This window comes from Sinocyclocheilus grahami, unplaced genomic scaffold (genome assembly GCF_001515645.1).
Source record: "Sinocyclocheilus grahami isolate Dianchi unplaced genomic scaffold, SAMN03320097.WGS_v1.1 scaffold222.1, whole genome shotgun sequence".
Classification (NCBI taxonomy): Eukaryota; Metazoa; Chordata; class Actinopteri; order Cypriniformes; family Cyprinidae; genus Sinocyclocheilus; species Sinocyclocheilus grahami.
Genome location: NW_015505401.1, coordinates 1,611,780 through 1,621,653, shown reverse-complemented (window position 1 = coordinate 1,621,653; position 9,874 = coordinate 1,611,780).

Below are 9,874 nucleotides of genomic sequence, written 5' to 3'. Positions count from 1 at the left end.
CCTCTTTTGGAAGACCAAACAAAGTAGTTTTGCTTTCACAACGAAACACACAGCTCTTCACGACATGGTGGCGGCGGCAACAATACTACAGCGAGAATAAAAGTTACGCCTTCCTTCTTTGCGTGAACATTTGGGCGGCGTTATGCAAATTTTCCCACATCGTGACGTAGACGTGGGGGCGTGTTAGCACAAGCCGTTTTAGGTAGGCGTGGTTGACTCAACTTTTATAAAGAATACCTCTTTGGATTTGAGAAGTCTTTGCAACTTTACAGATCTTCTTTATGCACCAAGAGCTTGTAACACTCCAAAGAGAAAGGAAAAATTGAAATCGCATCATATGACCCCTTTAAAGGATGTTATATAATGTTATATTTCCTTCCTACATGCGATTCGAAACCTGTATTTTGTCCTGTGAAACACAAATATAGAATCATTATACAACTCTTGCCAAACAATATGTGATGTGCCAAAATCCAAAAAGCATCATTTTGTACCAAAATTTCTCCATAGAGCAATAACTTTGTGTGAAGAACAGGCTGATGTACAACATTTATTTTCAGATAAACTCAAAACATATTCATACAGCCATGCAGCTCTGATGCCATTATTTCAAGACAAAAACTATGCTAACAACTATATTGTAATTCAAAATACTTTACCAGCATGACACAATAAATGTAAAATGATTGTGATGGGTGTTAAAGCATTCATAAATGACTATTATTGAACTGTCTGATCAGTATGACCAGGTGTGTTGGGTCAGGACTATTATCTACAGTTTTCAAAATAAAGGTTCTTTATTGGCATCTATAGTTCCATGAAGAACCTTTAACATTCATGGAAAATTTTCATTGCTCAAAAGGTTCTTTATAGTGGAAAATAGTTCTTTAGATTAATAAAATGTTCTTCACACTAAGAAATGTTTTTTTTAACATCTGTTCCCTTTTTGGAACCTTTATTTTTAAGAGTATATACAGAAAAACTTCAATTTGTTATGAACAACATCTTCGCTAATGCACTCCCTTTATTATCATAACCAGTAACAGAAGACTTATCTCTTAAAAAATAGATGGCAAATAAAAACATGCAACAAAAGGCGAGAGTTAAATGATTACTTTGATTAGTTTCATTTTAGAAACAAACTCAGCATGCATTTGCATTCATATGCATATTTCCAAATGTCCAAGACCAAAGAATTAAGGTGATGCGAAGAAAAAATACATTCTTCATTTCATCAGCTGTTAATGATGGCAATGGGGCATGATGAGCTTCCAGATCTGTTCTGCAAACCCAACTAATTACTCAGCTGTAATTAATGAGCTCTGATTAGCACATCCTGATGATATGACAGATCGATAACACACATGACTGATAGTAAACAGCACACTCAGAAACTCTCACAAAGCTAGATGTGAAACATAACAGACCTGGAGATGTGTTTAGATGTTCCTAAATGACACTTGCCCAAAGTTAGTGTTGATTTACAAGATGACAGTATATTTTAACAGCAGTTCCCTCTGAGGTGTAATAGGTTGTCTGAAAAAGCAGAGGCAGGAAATGAAGGCTGCTATCAATGAGAACACCTCACATCTGGATGCAATTATTTGCCCTCGTTCTTTTTGGCAAGTGATAAAAGATTTAGCCATGCAGCTCTGACATCATTTTTTCAAGACAAAAGCAATGCTCAGAAAAACTGTACAGTAATTCAAAATACTTAGTCAGCACGACAAAATAAAAGTTAAATGATTGTGATATATTTTAATGTTGGGTGCTTTCAGAGGGGGTCTATTATTGAAATCTTTAATCGGTATGACCTGGGGTGTTGGGTGAAGACTATACGTTTGAATATACATCATATTAGTGATTTTACTGCAATATATGATTTTGAATATGAAAAATTGTTACACCTTAAAACAGTTTTAGATGATATAAATAAAGAAATAAGTTTAGAATAGCAAAGTATGAGAATGTTTTCACTGAAACAATGGATGGGATATTTTAGACATTGGATTTCAAAAACCATTGTACCCCATTGATTGTTTTTTGTGCAATGTGTTGTTCATAATGCACAAACATTTTTCTAAATATTTTGTTTGTGTTCCAAAGAATAAACATAGTCATGAGGGTGAGTAATGATGATGATACAATTTTCGTTTTTTGACATAATTAGCCTTGCAAAGGGGCAGAACATTTCCTGTAAATTTCCAGGAACTTTACAGAATTCTTGGAAACTTAATTTTATTTTATTTTAACTTTTGGAAAATTTTACTGAAATGTACAGAAATGTTTCTGCCCCTTTGCAGCCTAGACATAATGACAAAAAAAAAAACGTAGCATTTTGGTGTATGATTTGTTGACACACAAAAATAAAACTCAAGCAATATTTGAAAAATATTAGTTTAGAGTTTAAACTTTAAATTAGATGTATTTAAATATATGTAACTTTGCTGAGTATAAATTTAAAAGCAAATTTCAACATCGTATTGTTTAAAACTTATGCATATCAGTTTCTTACTTCATATTTAAATGAACTACTTCATATGCATTCCCTTTAAAGATGACTTTTTAATGTAAATGTGTCCTAAAACTGAATGTTAGATCTTAAACAGACTGAAATATGTTTGAGTGCAGTTTGCATGCCTTTAAGCTGAGGTTTGCAGACTTTGCTTGCTATAGCTATAAATTGCAAAATTATGCAACAAAGAGGTATAAATATAAAAAATAGGGCAGGGACCTTGGAGTATGAACTCATACTGAATCTGTGAGCAACAGAAAACTCCTCCAAATTTCTTGCGACATGCTGGAAAAATGGCAATATTAGATGGGTTTGTTCAGACCGGAGGGTGAGGTGAACTGGAGTGAAGGCGACTGACCTTGGTGATTACACCTCATATTATTGTTCCTGTCATCTGTTTTCATTGGCCCCAGGGATGGTAGCCATGGCAACTGCACATAGCAGGCCAATCGGCGGTGACCCCGCCGTCCTTTGCATTTCCTGGCCCGTGATGAAGGGAGGCTCTTCCAGGGCCAAGGATCTCCGTGATGAGGCCAGGTCTCTATTTCGGCTCCAGGTCCCAAACCCCTTTCATTCTCCCCCTTCCCCCGAGCGCTGTTCAATCACTACGGAGCTCCTGCCTGATTAGACTTACATTAAGTTCTGTGACGGAGCTGCTTAATTGTTTGATTACCTAAATTGGCCTATGGGACCCCACCACACCCGGGTGTCACTCAGAGCTGGAGAGGGGTCCTGTCATGGTTCATGACTTGGGCCTCTGCTTGATGTGCTGTTTGATGATGCTGGCCAGAGAGCATGACCAGTCTGTGTTTTTTCTGGGATGATGTTTCTCTGAACCATCATGTGGGAGCAGGAATCCAGATTTGAATAATTCAGATTTTGCCTGGGCAGGTGGTCTGTTGCTACCTTAAGGTAAATATCTTGGCACAGCTTAGGCACTTGCTGTTTTTGTATCCAGTACTTACTGCATTGCCAGCCTTTTGACAAAGTTATATTTTCTCTCCATGGTGTAGCTTGTTTCATTGCTGTGTGTGTGTGTGTGTGTGTGTGTGTGTGTGTAAACAAAGAATCATTTTAGTATGTGGGTAAGTGATAAATAGTGTGTCTATGATAATGAAAACGAAAAATCTAGTTTAAAACACCTGTGCCAAGAAACTCTCTCTGTATTCATATTGGTTTTATTCAGTTTTGGGGGGGAATTTAATACTTTAATACCATTTTCAAGAACAGTTTCAGCTGAATGATTTGAAAAATGCACTGTGGTGTGACCATCAAGTAAAAAGTAATAACATATTGCTAACTTCGGTCATTTCCTTTCACATCTTAATCATTATTGAAAAAAATAATTAAACAATTAAATTAAATATATTTTAAGGTATTTTTCAAATATGAATGATTAATTCATACATATGATTGTTATAATTGTCACACCATTTGACATTTTACAACCTGAACAAACACTGATTGTCATAAAAAGGTCAAATTATCTGATAATTTAAGAGACTTTTTGATCATGTTGGTAGGACCACATGACTTTGTTAGTTGTAATAGGCAGTAAAGCAGCTTTATTTGTTTATTTTTAATAAGAAGAAATAATAAAATACTATACCGAAATGTTTATGTTTTTCCCCACATATTGTCGTTCTTTTTAATGAGGGGTTTCCCCCATTATGATATCAAAACAGTTGACCTTGAAAATAACATAAAAATCAATTTAAATGTAAAAATTCATAAAGAAATGCAATGTATTGAGGCCATTATATGTATAAACTGCATCTTTAATGTTGTTGTTTTTTATATAAATTAACAAATAAATGAGGTAAGTATACCAAATGTTCCTTTCAAGGAAACTTTAGTTTCACTTTTCACTTTATTTTTTCATGCATGGAACCATAATGACATTTTTGTAACAATACCATACCATCTACTACCACTATAACAACATTTCATACCGTCTATTGTTTACTCATAAGATATGCTATTCATGCAAATAAAATTCATACTGACTGAGACACATGTTTAAGAACAAAGCAGTGAGAATAGCATGGGTGGAAAATCACACTGCAAGTCATAGGGGTGTTATGTAACTTCTGGGTGGAAACTTTGAACTGTCATTGTATACTATTGGACTGATCAATTTGTGTAGGGACTGCATTCCTTACACTGATACACTTGATGCATGAACTGGGAGCCATTACAGTGACTCCAAGGAATGAAACCAAGGGGGTCTGCAAATTTGAAATTGGTATAACTCTTCAGTCAATCCTTGTACACATCATGCAGCTTTACAATGGTAGTGAAATGGCGAGGAAGGAGGATGGAATGGCGTATTGGAATGGAGTTTTCCTTCAAGGCTGGTAGTTTGCACTCATCCACAGCCCATGAAGAGTTAATGTTGTGTGTCGCAGGGAAAAGGCAGTAATTACTGTCCCATGCCACTGTGCAGTTCAGATCGCTCCACACTGGGGCGCAGACCACACTTTATGTGAATGTCCACATTCTTGGGCAGGCTAATTAACACGATCAATGGTGCCAGACAGTTGAGCTTTAAAACAGCGTTACGTTCTGCCATGCCTCTTCTACCCAGTTTCCCCACAGCATAGTTTCATCTTATCTGACATGTGGTATGTGCAATCGAAAAATAGTTAGGCTTTCAGGCAGATTTAACATGTTGATTTCAGGCACAAAGTCGTAATGAGCTGCTGTTGATCTAATGCATCTGCTTTGTTCTCAGTGAGTTATGCAATTCTCACAATTTTCGAGGATTTTTCATGTGTTGACAACGCTGTGATCAACAAACTTTCATCACTCTACATTTAAAAAAATATTGGTTCCAAAAAGGGGGTTTTCCCATAGAAGAACCATTTTGGGTTCTCAAAATAACTTTTTAATGAAAAGTTCTTAAAAGAAGCATTTTTTTTTCTTACTGTGAAGAATATCTAAAGAACCTTTTTCCAATATGAAGTACCTCTAGTGGTTCCATGGATGTTAAAGGTTCATCATGGAACCATTGATGCTAATAAAGAACTCTTTCACACACTGAAGTTTTAATGTGTATGCATTTAAATATTCAAGATGATTAATACTGGAATAGTTTATGGAATATTACGGGTTCAATGCAATTTGTGGCATACTATTGATTACCATCAAAAATAAATTGGCCTTTTCTTTCATTTTCTGTGATATAGGCAAAAATCAAGGTTGAAATCAATTGACGCTGATAATTTCATAAAAGCACTTGCATTCATTTATTGTTAAAACTTGTATATTATATGAGCTGTAAAATTATTATAATTTTAATGGTTGCTTTAAGCATTAAGTTTATTATGAAGCAATAGTTTTACGGTGAGTAAGATTTTTTAGTTAATACTTTTATTCAGCAATGATTAATTAAATTGCTTCAAAGTGACAGTAAAGACATTCATAAATTAATGCTTCTAAATAGTTCTATTTCTAACAAATGCTGTTTCTGTTCATCAAAATATCAGTTTCAATGAATATATTAATCAGCACAACTGTTTCCAGTTTTTTTTAATGCAAGTAAAGAATATGACAATGTTTACATGTGCCAAATATAGAATAACTTGGACAAACAAACATATACTGATAGCCAACATTACAAGTCCATTCTGATTAGCTCCTGTATTTGCATTCATGTGTCTGTGAGCATGTGTGTGTGTGTGTGTGTGTGTGTGTCTGTGAGCATGCGTGTGTGTGTGTGTGTGTGCACGTGTGTCATTGTGTCTAGGGGTGGGGGAGGAAGCATACAAAAGATTAATAACAGATATAAGTAGTATAGCTTTATAAAAGAAAAGAGAGAGAAAAAAAGACAACAAATGTTATTTGCAACAATAATAATAATAATGATTTCATTAAGACTGGGAAAGAGTGGAGGACAATGAAGAGGGCAAGTAATAATAATAATATTAATAATAGTATTAAATTATAAATGAATAAATATTTAATAATTATTGGTGTTGCCTCTGATCCCGCTGTGGCTATTACATAACGTAATTTAATCCCCAGCCCATGTCACGCCATAACGTGAGTGCCAGGGAAAGAACAGGGCCAAAAGCACCCCCCTACCCCCCCTCCCCATTCCCCTAAACACCAGCCATCTCCAGCTACTACCTACATGCCACACTTACCTTATATGTCTATTATTTATTATTTATTTATTTATGTTTTTAATGTGTAGATGAGTATATGTCTCAGCTAGTTTGTGATACATTAAAACAGTGAGGCGTGTAGTGCAGCCCAGGCCAGGGACCGAGCCCGCCCACACGGCACACTTAGCCTTAGTTTTTTTCTTCTTCGCTTTTTTCCTTTTTCCCTTTTCCCTTTCTCTATCGCCTCCTTTATATATATATTCATATTTCATGTGATGCATTAAAAAAGCGAGGCATGCAAGCCAGAACCAGCCAGGGCAAGAGGTCTTGGAAGAGATAGCTCAGTGAGACGGCGGGGAGACACAAGCCCCAAGCCCCACCTTACATCCACCCACCCGTATTACAACTCCACCACACCAGATACAGACCTGGATGTCACAGCCTACTGGGGACCAGAGGCCAAAGAAAAAAGAGGAAGAAGAAGGAGGAGGAAAAACCACATACATATATATATAAAATATAAAACATAAAAAAACATATAACGTATAAGAGTATCAATAGGTTAACCTTTTCTTAAACCCTTTCCTATCAGTGTTTTCTTATCAATGTTGTCCTCCACCCCTCCCCAAAACTCTCAGAGATTAATATTCAAATTAAGTACAAATAGTAATTTAGGTGGAGATTGGTCTCAGACAAAGAAGGTCAACAGATATATGACTGCTGGAAGGTAATGAGGGATGACCAGAAGAGGTGTAATTCTACTGTCTTACTATGAGATGAACTGATAGACTTTCCATCGAGATATAATCAATTCATAGATTTTTCCAGGATGCAATGGAATTTCTTGATTTCCAGTTCATGAGAATAGTTTTCTTGGCGATAGCTAGCGCCACTAGGAGTAACTGACTGTTTATATTGTCTAAACTGATTATGGATACGTCGCCTAGTAAACAAGGTGATGGAGCAATTGGGATGTGACATCCCATAGTGCCGGATACTGATTCAATGAACTTTTCCCAAAATGTTTTAATTGGGGTACAATACCAAAAGGCGTGAACATAATGTATGTGTCTGGGTTATTTTGGGTGCAGTGTGAACATGTTTCTAAGTGAATCCCATTTTAAACAATTTCTGTCCGGGTTAAGTGAAATCTGTGAAGTACCTCATATAAATTGCAAGTTGGCATTTTTGTCATAAAGTATATATTTGTGCAGATTTGTGTCCAGAAATCGGCATCAGGAGCAATAGATAGTTCTGATTCCCATTTAGAATGTGGTAAATGCATTGTTTGATTTTAATATTATTCTGTATATTTTGGAGAGTAGTTTTTTTTTAGGACGATATATTAATTAACTCTGAGATTAAAGGTGAAAGTTCTAGATTTGTGGTATACAGTAGATGGATGGATAGATGGAAGGGCAGACAGACAGATAGATGGATGGATGGGCAGACAGAGTCAGATAGATATATACAGTAGATGTATGGATAGATGGATGGGCAGACAGAGTCAGATAGATAGAGAGTCAGGTGGATAGATAGATAGGAGTAAATGGGTGGATGGATGGAAGGATGGACGGACAAAGACAGAGACAGAGAGATGGATGGGCAGACAGACAGAGAGTTGGACGGATAGATAGACAGACAGACAGACACAGTGGATGGATGGATGGATGAATGGAAGGATGGACAGGCAGACAGAGAGTCGGATGGACGAAAAGTGCATTAATTTGACATCTATGGATATTAACAAAGTTTAAGATGTCTGAAAGGACTTATGTCTACACTTGTGTTTTTTTACGGGGCCGTCAGAATATTGGCTATAGTAATGAGTCAGTCTCATTCATGAAAGCTGACATTCAGTTCTCTTTTCTTTTGCCTGACAATGGCATTCTTTTCTGCCAAAGCCGCAAGTTGTATTATGCATTTAGCAGTATTTTCGCTGTATAGTCGCTAGACATTCTCCTTCATAACAGGTTGGATCCAGATGGGGAATTTTACTGCCAAACAGAAGAACAAAAGAGTTTGCCGGAGCAATATGGTGTTAAGTGATACAACGTGAGCAGCTTAATATATTTTCAGAATCTTTGTCTTGGGGATGTATTTTATTTATCATGAACAAAAGGTAGTCACTAAAGTACCGATTGATTGAAAAACCAAAAGCGAACTAACAGAACTTGAGTAAATCAATAATACACTGATGTTATTAAAGGAATAATTTTGCCATCATTTACTCACCATTTACTCATGCCGTTCTGTGGAACACAAATGAGATCAGATAAATGTTAAATTTGAAAAGTTTTGTTCATACAATGAAAGTCAGGGGTCCAAAGGTTAAGTCTAATAATTGTATTTGTATTGGTTTGATGTTACTGATTTTATTTAAACTCAAAATGGTGTAGAAACAATTTTCATTCAGGAATTGCTAGTAAATTTGACAATTTATTAAAAATACACTGCAAGTAACACATTGAATTAAACATGCAAGTTTAAGTACAAAGACTGAAATAATATTTTCTTGTAAAACATGCTCGGTAATCTTTGAAAAATAATTTTTTACAGTGTACATGAGTTGATCAATGTTTTGATCAAAGTTTTGGACCCCATTGACCTACACTGTATGAACAAAAACCACTGAGACATTCTTCAAATCTATTTTGTGTGTGTGTGTGTGTGTGTGTGTGTGTGGCAGAAGAAAAAAGTTATAAATAGTATAAAGTAAAAAGTATATATATATATATAGTTTGGAAAGGCATTGGGTTAAGAAAATGTTCATTTTTGAGAAAACTTTTCCTTAAGTCATTGAAGTAAATGTACTAGGTAAATATATATAATTATAGGATTATTTAAATGATTGTAACTTAAAATCATATTTCAGGTTCAGTCATACTAGATGTCTTCCATCCTTCCAGGATGTATTTCTTAAGCCCGTTTACGAATAAAATTTTTCTTATTCTTTTTCAGACGAGCATCCAGTAAACATCACTGAACATTAACAGGAAAGTTTGAAAGCAGGACAAAAACTGCTTTAACTTCCACGTTCTGTTTATCCGTCCTGCAAAAGACAAGTCTATTTATGGACAAGCAGATTGCACAAATAAACACTACTCTAGATGTGAAAACTCTGCCTTTATTATCCATGAAACACCACAATGGATTTGTGTACTTCTCGTGCAGCGTTCTGATTGCCTGTTTATTTTCGCAGCGGCCCTCCTGAGCCAGTGGATGCTGGGCCAACCACCGTGAGGTGCCA